The sequence below is a fragment of the Mus pahari genome, chromosome 9 (assembly GCF_900095145.1).
Source record: "Mus pahari chromosome 9, PAHARI_EIJ_v1.1, whole genome shotgun sequence".
Taxonomy (NCBI): domain Eukaryota; kingdom Metazoa; phylum Chordata; class Mammalia; order Rodentia; family Muridae; genus Mus; species Mus pahari.
Window position 1 is genome coordinate 54,630,493 of NC_034598.1, and position 12,610 is coordinate 54,643,102.

At 41.5% G+C, this 12,610-nt stretch overlaps 1 pseudogene; it reads right to left on the minus strand.

The window, feature by feature from the left end:
• The window catches only part of LOC110326102, a 160,240-nt pseudogene that overhangs the window by 127,310 nt on the left and 20,320 nt on the right, over nt 1-12,610 (minus strand).

The following is a 12,610-nucleotide window of genomic DNA, read 5'->3' on the forward strand; positions in this document are numbered from 1 at the left end:
TTCAGATTCAGGAGTCAGTGCTGACAGAAGGGGGAGCGAGGGGAGTGAGGGGAGTGAGGGGAGGGGGGGAGCGAGGGGAGCTGTCCTTCACAGCCATCGGGCTCAGGAAGGCTTTCTTTCATTGCATTTGTTCAGGGAGACCAGTCTACTGCTTTAGAAAATGAAACTGATTGTACAAAGAATGGAATAAGATATATAAAGAAGGCTGCATTTACCTCATGGTGAACAGAGGGAAGAAAAAAATAAAGAATTCTTTAATTTCTGCTATTCTGACCCCTGGACCAATGACAGAGCCTCTATGGCCGAGCTCTTTAAACAGCTAGGAGAGAATTTGTTGCAAACTTGAAAGAAAGCTCACTAGTGGAAGAGAATAACTTTCTACTAAAAAGTGGCACTTGGGAAAGAGGCGCTCCCTTCACTTGGCAACGTGTCATTTCATGCACATCATGTTCGATAATGTATTTGAAGAAGGCATCCTTATCAGTCAAGAACATTGAGGGCCAGGGCATAGATCAGTGGTAGAGCGCCTCGTTTGCGTGAGAACCTAGATTCAATCCCAAACACTATAGATTCTGTTTCCACTGACTAAGATGAAGCACTGTTCATTTTTTTAATTTTTAACAAGTCTCAGCCTCCAGTTTCTATTAAGCATCTGCTGCATTTCAGCAAGCATCTTCTACTAGGTTTTGTTTTGGGTTTAATCATGAGTATGTGTCTGAGGAGACGAGCATGTGAGGACAGGTGCTCATTGAGCTCAATGGTAACAAATCCCCCTAGGGGTGGAGCTAGGGACAGTTGGGAGTCATATGATGGAGCTATGGGGAACCAAACTCAGGTCTTCCGCAAGCAGTATGCACTCTAAAATGGTTAGCAACTGAGCTCTCCAGCCCTCCAGCATCTTTTGTCAACTTGGCTCAGACATCACTTTGCCATAGGTATTGGTTCAGCTTGGTTTTCAACTTCTTCTGAGCTCTGATGTACTTTCCTTCAAAGCCCTTCCTGGCATCTGCTAGACAGTGCCTGTAGCTCCAAGAGCAGTTATGAAATATATTTATATAAAATGGAGAGCAATAGAGACTTTAATATTTGATGAAGTGAACAAATTTCTCCAAGATTAGATAGAAAAGATTTACAGAAAGTACCAGTGGGATAAGGTGAAAGCTCTCAGTAACAACTTGAAGGGGGAGGGAAAAAAAAGAGCTAAAGTACAAATGGTCTGCAGTTGCCACCCAGGAGTTACTTTATAGATTATTAACTATCAAATTGAAAAAAATGGCATTCTGGTTTTAAAACTTTATGCCTGGAAGCCAGAGGGTGAACTATTCGTTTACAAGGTTACCCAACTCAGTTAATACTGCTCTCTTCCATGCAGAAGCCGCATCCATGTGACCCAATTAGAGAGAAGAGTCCAGCACAGGGATGAATAGACTCTCTTCCAAGGAGAGGAGGAGGAAGAGCCTTGGAAACTCAGGAAGGGAATGGCAGAACCTTAGAAAGGGGGCAGGAGGGTGGGAGGGGGGAGGATGGGAGGGAGGAGGATGAGAGGGAGGAGGGTGGGAGGGGGAGAAGGAGGAGGGAGAAGGAGGAGGGAGAAGGAGGGGAGGAGGAGGATGGTACAGAGGAAGAGGTGAAGGAGTGGGAGAGGTGCAGGAGCAGGAAGAAGGTAGGGAGAAAGAGGGGATGGTACAGAGAGGGTGGAAGATGAGAACAGGGAGGAAGAAGAGGAAAACTAACAGACAATATACTGTAGAAGCTGAGTCCAAGAAAGCTCTAGGCTCATGGCTCTCCAGTACCTGAGGTTGGTGAGGGCAGCAAAAGTCTTATTGTAAAGACAACCCCGCTGCCTCGAGCAGTCTCTCCTCTGACACACACAGAGCCCTCACAAGCCTCAAGTTTAGCTGCAGCTTCTGATAAGACAGATTCCACCAGCAGATAGGTCAGTGATGGGTAAGACTTCCATTCCCCGACTCAAAGGGCAGTGCCCAGCCTCCGACTTCAGAGATAATGTATACTGTTTTTAAAAATACAGCTTCCTTAGGACCTGAGAACAGGGAAGAGCCACGGATCAGGAGCTTTAATTTAATGTGTGCCAACCCGAGGGTGAGACACAACCCGGGGGTGGGGCTGCAGATCAGGAGACAGGGACACTAACAAACGTAAAAGTTCAGATGTCAGGAAATGAATACAGGCATGGAAGTCACAGGAAAGGGCAACTCTGTGCATGGTGGCCATTGTGGATCAGACCACACAAGCTGAGAGTTGCTTTGCAGTCTTGATCCCGGAGCCTGTGCTCAGAAGGTAGCCAGTCTCTGGGCCACCTGTCAGCTTCTCACTGCTATGGACAAAGTATCTTAAATCACACCAAGTACTACAAATTATATCTGGCTTATCAGACATAATGTAAGTAAACTCAGCCACGCAATATAAGTTAGTGCTATAAAGAAAGCATGAAGGCATGCGCAAACAGCTCATGCAGCGGTTTATAAGGCTGGAGAGCTGAAGCATAGGGTGAATTCTCGGAATTTTGGGCAGAGTGCTAAGAATATGAAATCTACGTATTTAATAGAAGCTCATGTGCAGAACGTGAAAGATAATGCATAAGCACTAAAGGGGAAAGAACGCCTAACTGATGCTGAGCGGCTGGGGTAAGAGTTGGGCATGCGCCAATCTGTGAGGGTGCCCTAGGCACACACGATGCACCGCCATCAGAAGACTGAAATGCAGCCCTAGAGAGGAAACGGGTGAGGAATGAGCACTGGCAATTAATATCTGTCGGTCAAATACCAGATGCTTGGATTTTATCCTGCCAGCTTCATCAAATGTTGAGTGGGTCCCTCTATCTGGCCACATGTCCCTCAAGATTTGTCCTGCATCTCAGTGTACCCAGGAGATACAAGGACTTGTAACACTATCGTCTTTCTAGGCCTGCCCCAGTTCAGAATGATAACAAGGAGGCTTAATTATGAATGTGTAGGCCTTAAAGCTAGGCTTGTCCCCGACTAGCTCGTAACTTACTAACCCATTTATTCTAGTCTAAGCTCTGCCACATGGTTGGTTACCTCTTCTCAGTTCTACCACCTGTTTCTTCCTCCTTGTCTGGCTGATGAACCCTCCCGCTCCTGACTCACCCCCATAATTCCCATCTCTTCCCAGAAGTCCTACCTTCTACTTCCTGCCTCTGCTACAGGCGGCTTTTTAATAAACAAATCAGAAGGTGAGAAAGGGAGTGTTTACAAAATATGATGTAGCCATATGAATAACTGTACCAAAGTCCAGCCTACACTCAACTCTTTGCCAGGACATAAGTTTCCACTTGAATAATACAAAGACGATCTTTACAACATGCATAATAATACCCTCCCAACAAGGAGAGCCCAAGGCACAGGCTACACTCCTGCCAATGGCATCTCCTGAACTGGCTTTCTGCTCTGATGCGCCAGACAGCAATGCACAGAAGCATGTAGAAAGCCTCTGGGCTTTTGCCACCAGTTCCAAAATCACTGCTCTGGGTGGAGTCGTTATTCTATCTTCTCTATGACTTCATATATAACTTTGTTAAGAGAACCATGGCTGCCAAGTGACATAAATCTTGAATCATTTGCAATTATTGTCTTGGCCATTGAAACGTGAACTTTGGAAAAGATAATGTCAGATCATTGGGGCTGTTTTGGGTAAGGTCTGTTAGCAAGTTTTAGTTTATGAGACTTTGAATATCTTCATCATAGAGGGAAATTCTTTCTTTTTTTCCTTGAAGCTCAATACTTGTTTTTAAAGGAGAAACTGGCATTGGGAAGAAAGGCCCAGGGGATGAGGCCTTACTGTTGATGTGTTCTTGTAGCATTCATGAAGTCCTGGGTTGATCCCTAGCACCCAAAACTGGGCATAGCAGCACACACCTGCAATCCCAGCATTGGGAGGTAAAAGCAGAGGTCAGAGGTCAAAGAAATCCTCTGCTACACATCAGGTGTGAGGCCAACCTAGAATACATGAAACTCTGTGTCCAAAAAGAAGAGGAAAAGTAACAGGAAACAGAAGAGGAAATGGAACATGAAAAAGAAGAAGGACTAAGCAAAATACTAGTGGGATTTTAAAGGCATATCAGGAGGGGCTGGAGAGACGGCTCAGCGGATAAGAGCACTGACTGCTCTTCCAGAGGTTCTTGAGTTTAATTCCCAGCACCCACATGAAGGCTCACAACCATCTGTAATGAGATCCAAAGCCCTCTCCTGGTGCATCTGAAGAGAGTGACAGTGTACTCCCACATTATGAATATTTTCTGGTGGCATAAAATTGCAGATGTGTAGAGTCTCTGACCTGTGAAATAGGAGAGCATCAGCGCCAATGTCATAGGTTGATAAATCCTGAGAATCGATTTTTCCTTCTCTCACAAAAGAGAAGCACTAAATTGTTATCATAATGCTAAATACATTTGTTTCTGTGTTGTTTGATTTTCCATCAGATAGAACCATCAAAGCATTGCCCTTTGCATTGCTTCACAGTCAAAGCACACATGCTGGTGTTTCATCATTTGTAGCTTCTCCTAAAGGACAAGGAGAGACTTGAGCAGCTATCGTTGCAGTGCTCGCAGTAAAGGCTGTGCTGTTATCACGAATAGGGACCCTAAGCCTAACTTGGTGCAACTCAGACTAGGAGACAGAACTTTTTGTTCACAATCCACACACGTTTGTTCTGCCTTCAAATGAACATCCAAGCATCATCTTATGAGGAAAACCACAGCAGAATTTCCTTGATTGCCTAAGACCAGACTGCCTTAAGATCCTGGATATGCTATTTAGTTGTTTTTCCTACTGTTTTGACATAAAAAGAACATGTGTGTATTTAAATCATTGCCAACAACAGCAATATGCTGTCTTGATCAAAGAAGAAATTTATTTTCCTTTCTTGTAACTCTTAACAATTTTCTCTTCCCTTTGGCTTTGGATGGTTTGCCATGCTGTTTCCCAGCAGGGGTGTGCTATCCTTCCCTTCCTTAGTCTTTCTATCCAACAGTCAGAGGATCCCTTCAACCTGAAGTCTACACACATGTTATTGGGTGTGACTCTAGAGAACCCTGACTAACACATTGGGCATCCACTCTTAAGTCAATAAAAATGAGAGCTGACCAAGCATCCCACAGGCACAGTTCTGCCTTTATTGTGTTTAAACTTTAACAAAACAGAGAATCACAAACAAGTAAGTGTGAAAGTCATGATGTTACCTTGAAAACAGATCGTTATCTTGGTCCTGAAAACAGGGAGGAAAGAATTTAGCAAAGACTGCTATACATGGCCTCCCAGAGAAGGCTAAAAACACAAAGACAATACAAGCCAGCCACACAACCTGGGGAGGAGCATCCTGACAGTGAGCATGGAGTCTACAAAGGATGCAAAGCAGGAAAAGCTCAGGCTGCAGAAACCAGGAGGACAAAGTATCTGGTGACTCATTACAGACTGATCTAATCCTTAGCAATCAGGCAGTTCAAATTAAACCCATAATTACATTCTACCACTAAATGATTGGCTAAAATCCTAAGCTACTGTTTGTCTGCTTCTTTGTTTGTTTCTTTTTTTCTGAAAATGGAGAATAAACAGAATATTTTACTCTCCTTATTGGCAAATAAATTAGTACAACTACTTTGAAAAGAGTTTGATAGTGCTTAGTTAAATAGTATGTGTGTGTGTGTTGTGTGTGTGTGTGTGTGTGTTGTGTGTGTGTGTGTGTGTGTGTGTGTGTGTGTTTGTGTGTGTGTGAAGAACAATTGGCCCTGAGCATATATAGAAGCATCACCACTGCACCAAAATATGATCATTCAAAAATCATTTACAGCGGAACTGATAAATTATAGCATACTCTAAAATGCAATACTATGTAACAAAGAAATTCATCATGGTAGCTATGAATGAGTGAATGGAAGACCCTCAAAACCATATTCACATCAAGAAATAAGATACAAAATATAAACAAAGTGATTTCATTTAACTCAGAGTCAAAAGGTAACAACAGGATTTATACTTAGGTTGTTGAAAGTATGAAGAATTGATAGAAATGGTCTGGGAAAGGTTGGGGAAGGAAATGACATTTGCCCATGCGTTTTTCACCTTCCAAGGCTGCTGGCTGCTCTGAAATCCTTATGGTTCCCTAAACTCCTGTTATTCTACCCAGTGAGTGCTCATTACCTCCCCACCTCCCTCTCCCACAGCTCTCCTCCCTTCTCCTCATTACCTCCCCACCTCCCTCTCCCCCATAGCAACCAGTTCTCCTCCCTTCTCCTCATCCTGCCTAATAGCTTTGTCTCTACAACCTTGCAAAAATCTCAAGATATAGAGTTCCTTCTTCAACCACCAACTCTGCAGACCCCCCTGGCACTAGTCCAACACTTCACTTTCCTACAGAACAATCTAACAAGAGGTAGTCCCGTATCCCAGAAAACCCATCACTCCTACCATTTTGTAGGATGCTGAGCTTCAGACCCCTCTCCTCTTCTTAATCATCAGCTTCTCCCTCTCTGACAGACATTCCCCAGCTGCACACATACCTATCTTAGACACTTGGTTATCTGCTAATGTTTTGGAAAACATTATGGCCTTTATTTTTGGTAAAACAGTGCCCTACAAAGTTGGTGAAACTTTGTCCTTTCTCAGAAATTTCTATCAGTTGCCTATAACGTTGCTCATCAAATGTTGTGACATAGTAAAAATTTTAGATCAACAATAAATCTAGGTTATTCTCTCCATTATTTCAGATACTTGGGCACTCTTTAGTAGGATCTTTTGTCCTATCTAAGATAGAATGTATTGGTATATGGTATGATAGAAATGTATTTTTGCATTTTATTTATTTATTTATTTATTTATTTATTTATTTATTTATTTGATTTTCTTGTTTTTGTTTTTGTTTTTCGAGACAGGGTTTCTCTGTATAGCCCTGGCTGTCCTGGAAATCATTATGTAGACCAGGCTATCCCCGAACTCAGAAATCCATCTGCCTCTGCCTCCCAAGTGCTGGGATTAAAGGCATGCACCACTGCCAGGCTTGTATTTTTGCATTTTTGTTTTTGGTTCTAACTAACATTTTGGTTCTCTGGTGTGTGCCAGTCTAATAAAACATTTAATCACATCCATGCAGGCATGGTACTATACAATCTTATTTTTTTCTCAATTCATCTATTGCCTATACACACTTAACAAGTGTCTATCTTTGTGGTATATGTGACATCTAAGAAGGCATTTATTTCATCACTACTGTTGTTTGTCATCTGGGATTTTCCTGACAATCTGTAGGCATTTTCTCTTACAGATACCTTTTAGCACTTGTTTTTGTAAGTCTTAATCCCATGGAATTTTTTGTAATTTCATTAAATATTTCCCTTTAAAAAGGCTTGACATTTATGGTGCCAAATCTTCCAGGAACACATATTTATAATGGGTCAACATTAAGGTACATTTTGTATCCTTAAGTGGCATTTGATAACATACAGGAGGAAGCCTGGAGAGGCGTCTTCTGGCTTTCTCTGCTGAGGTTAGTGACTGACTTTGATTACTGACATTTAGTTCAGATATAGGGGCAGCAGAGTTCCAGAAGAGTCACACTAAACTGCTGTGAAAGGCATACACTGAGAGAAAACTTCCTGAGAACAGAATGGCCAAAGTGACACCTGTCCCCTGCTTGTCCCCTTCACACTCCCTGCAAGGGACTCCTTCTTTGCAAGTTCAGCTTTGCCATCAGATCTCAGGTTTCCTTTGATCTTTTTCTAGTTCTACAAAGAAAAACCTAACATTTTATTTGTTCTGAACAGAATATTCTGATTCCATGACTTTGCCTTTTAAACAGTATGCTTTGTCTTAATGAACATCCATTAAACCCATACCATATCTAGTAGTATTTTCATTCAACTGAATATCAATTTTTCATTTAAAAGTACATACACCCACATACTCACACACATACACTCATACATACTCATGCACACTAGCACACACTCATATACACACTCACTCTCACATACTTATACACACCCACACACTCATGAACACATATACACCCTCACACACAGAGGTAGAAATAGTTAAGATGCCAAGCATCTTTGCTCATCTCAAGACTCCTATGCTCAAAGTCATATTCCCAGGTTGAAATCAAAGGCTGTAATTTCTTGTGGTCCTCAAGCCACCTTGCCAGCTTCCCTTCCCACCCTCGGCTTCCAAAACCTTTCATGTTCCCTGACTCCTGGTAGCATCACTGCAAGCTCTGTGTTTGCCCTTTTACAAAGGCGTATGCCAGTACGCTTAGGGCCTCAATGGTTCTCCCTGAATAAGCACCTCACCTCAAGACCCCTAAATGAAACAGATCTCTAAAGATCTTTGTCCCCCCCCACAACCATAGTTATAATGTCCAGGAAGTTGGATATGATATCTGGGCACCATTATTTAATCAGACTGCACGTGGTTGTGTCCCAGCCCCAGACAGGAGCAAGGGAGGGATGCTAACAGTAAAGATGAGGACAGGACTTTTTCTAAAGACCTCATCATTTTAGGCCTGAAGAGAACTCTACCAAAGCAATAAGGAGAGAACTCACAGCGGTCGGAGGTAGGTTGTCTTCGCACTAATGCAAGAAAATCCAAATGTTTATTTTGGCATACAGGAGATAATCAGAAAACATTAGTTAAATTAAAATTATCAAGATACAGTAAATGTGAAATATCACTATCAATTTTTGCTACTTGCTGATGGTTTTTTTTAACAGTAAATAATTCTAAGAGTTTAGGTTAAAAAGTAATAAAGAAGGTTGGGGATTTAAAGACCTATAAAAGTATAACCATTATTAAAGTGTTTTCAATAAGTATAATAGAACATTGTTAAAGACCGTATACGGTTTGTTTCTCTCATTTTAAGATTTTTTTAAATGTATGAGTGCTCTATCTGTATGTACACCACATACCAGAAGAGGGTGTCAGATCCCAGGATAGATGGTTGTGAGCCACCATATGGGTGCTAGGAATTGAACTCAAGGCCTTTGGAAGAACAGTGCTCTTAACTGCTGAGCCATCTCTCCAGCCCCCTCCTCTTAAGATTTATTTATTTTAGTTTCTCTCATTTAAAAAAATTAATTTATTCTGATCGTTTCTCATGATTTAGACTCCACAAATACAGAATTCCTTTTATGTCTAAGTCAAAACAGTATTCTCAAGCAGATAATTTTTTAAAAATAACTTGTAATTTACATGCACACATAATAAAATTACTCAAAACAGGCTGAGATTATACATTTCATCAGAATGCAGGAATCTATATCGGATTATATTCAGAAAGTCCTAAAGTCAGCAAGCGGCAGTGGATGGTAGCTATTGGGATAGAAATACTCTGTCTCCTCATCAAAGAGACTTAGACCCAAGGAAGGCCACGGAAGTGGGCTCTTGTTAGCCTCTTGCTTCAGAGGTCTGCCACTTTCTCAGGGATTGAGTGGGAGTGGCCATAATTTACGACAGCGAACTGAGCCAGATAATACATGAGTCCTTTCCAGTGGGAATATCCCCGAATAGATGCCCCAGCAGAAGATGAATCCCGAGCATAGCAAGACATGCTACGTTACAGTTTTGAAGAAAGTAAAATTGAGGATCTTATGGAAGCAGTTACAGAACAGAAGAAAGGGGGGATCGTGTGGACTTAGGGACACTTAGAATAAGAGGAAAGGGCAGCCTCTGGTAACGGTAGAGGTGAGGGGGTAAGAGTGTGTTCACGGTGAAGGAAGAACAGATTCACGCCTCATGAGGCGATTTGACCTGCCCTTCCAGGACATATGGCTGCATATGTATCAACTCCTGGAGTATCGCTCAATGCAAAGGCAACAGTTCTGCCCTAGATTCTGATGAAGCGAACCAGTGTACCTCAGAGATTTACTGACTGTGGAGATGTGAAAAGGCTGTGATGTCCCCATACTGATGCAAAACCAGATGGGGACACTGATGGGCTGCCGTTGGTAAAGGAAACACAAACGCAGATGGCTGCAGGCAGACCTGCGTGTTTCAAACTTAGCTTTGACCAACTACAAACTTTCAAAACTGTCTTATAAAGAACGTATCTGTGGGACAGTGGGATCCTAGTTTTGAGAAATGCCATACCAGGCCACATCAGCCAAGAACTGACCTTAAGGGATTTTTATTACATCCATATGTGACAGTAGCCAAAGCCAAAATGTGAACACAGTACTTAAAATAGGTTGTGTGGGAACACTGGGAGTGCCAGGGTATTTGGAATGGTGGGATTTACATCCTGATTTACCATGGGAATAGGAATCAACCACTCACTAGCTAGTTAATGTCTAACTTTTGTGAAAACATTTCACAGATATTAATACTTCCATTTAGGTCCTGCTCACTCCAGACCAAAACAAACATGAGAAACTACCGGCACATATGAGTTTGAATGCTGCCAAAAATTAGGATTTGAAATGGGGCAGGTTTTTAAAGCAAAATTTCCAAGGGACACATAACATAAAATGATACTGAAATCCAAGTTAACATCTTCATTTGTGAACAAGGGGTGCTCATCCCTCACTCTGGAACTGCTGCTACATTTTTGCTTGGATTAAAACTTCAATGTCAGCTGGAGAGATGGCTCAGAAGTTAAGAGCACTGACTGCTCTTCCAGAGGACCTGGGTTCAATTCCCAGCAACCACATGGTGGCTTATAACCTTCTGGTATATCTGAGAATAGCTACAGTGTACTTATATACATAAAATAAATAATTTAAAATCTCAATGTCTTTTTAGAAAGCAAACCAAGGGGAAATGACACATTGAAATTGGATATCCACCTGCCACTGAAGTCACAATAAGAATGATGACACAGAGACCATGCATTTATCCTTTTGCACTACTTGGCTTATTTCTATTAAAACTGCATGAGTATTAGAATGGGCTAAAGGGTGGATCTGCACACGATTTAATTATAGATACCCTCCCTGAGAGAAATCAACGGAATCTTGTCAAGACACCTCAAAGATCACCTCATCCTGGCCTTCCTCTAACTACTGGATCAGTAAATGTTGAGACAAGATCAAGAAATATGAATTGCTCATTCTAAATGAAATAATTTTTGCTAAAAGGTACATTTTTCTCTTTTTCTTTGATTTTGGGGCAAGGATTAGAAATTTTACTTCTTTTTAACATCTTTTTTTTTTCTTAAATTTTCTGTACCCCACCCTCCAATCTGGAACCACCAAAAATATCTAATGATTGTTTGTTAGATGTTCATATTTAAATGTGAGGCATGAACCATATTGTGAAAGCTCTTTGTGGCATATGGCCTTAGTCAATACAGCAGCTTGATGGGAGCCTAAATGAGCTCAACAAGTTATTCTCATTATACAAACACTGGGAAATTTTTTTCACAAAAATAACATTCCAACCTCCCGTCTAGGATATAATAATACCAGGAAGACTAGGACGTGGCTTTTATCAAAAAGGCAAAAGATAACAAGTGTTGGAGAAGAAACGGACAAAGGAGACCCATGTACACTACTAGAAGCAATGTTAACTAGCACATACTGGGAAACAGTACGAGAGCCCCTCAAAATTTAAAAAGAACTATAGCTGTCACACTACCAGTCATGAAAGCAACAGAAATGAAACCATTCTATCAGAGAGCTATCTGTACTCTCCTATTTACTGTAGCACTTTTCAGAAGAGTCAGGATATGGAAGCCAATATCCATCAACTGATGACTGGATAATGAAAATATGGTACAAATAGGCAATCTACAAACTTTGTGACAACTAATGGTATTCCATTGTACACCAACGCAAATTAGTCCACACTCATTGAAACTGTCCTTCAAACCTTGAATTGTGTACTTCCCCAGGCCATTAATATGCAGCACACTATCCTCATGTCCTGGGAAAGAGCAGCGTGCAGTTTCCAGTCAGCCACATGACTGTAAGGTCAACAATAAGTACTCTATTCTGTGCTGCTAAACTCAGACATGCAGTAACAGGTTTAAATGGATTTTCACTTATGATATTTTCAATAAACAATGATCTGTAACCCCGCTGTAATTTAAGGAACACCTGGATATGCAACTGCTTCTATTGTGCCTTGTTCATTGTTTAATGATGTCACTGGAGAAATGCATTGGAAAGACTTAGTCAAGAAGATGGTTCAATAAAGATGTTTGCTGCATAAACCTGATAATCTGAGTTTGAGTTCTAGGGCCTACTAAGTAGCTATGCTCAGTGGCATACACTTATAATCCCAGCATTCCTATCATGAGATGGGAAGACAGGAGAATGGTCTGGAATCTTATGGGCCAGCTGGCCTAGAATATGATATGCATCAGAAACAATTAAGTCCCTCTGTCCACAAGGTAGACAGAAACAACCAACCCCTAACCCTTACCCTCTCACTTCCACACATATCATGGCATATGCATGCATACACACACACACACACACACACACACACACGCACACACAGAGTGTGTGTGTGGGAGAGAGGGGGGGGGAGGAAGGAAGGAAGGAAGGAAGGAAAGAAGGAAGGAAGGAAGGAAGGAAGGAAGAAAGAAAGAAAGAAAGAAAGAAAGAAAGAAAGAAAGAAAGAAAAAAGAAAGAAAGAAAGAA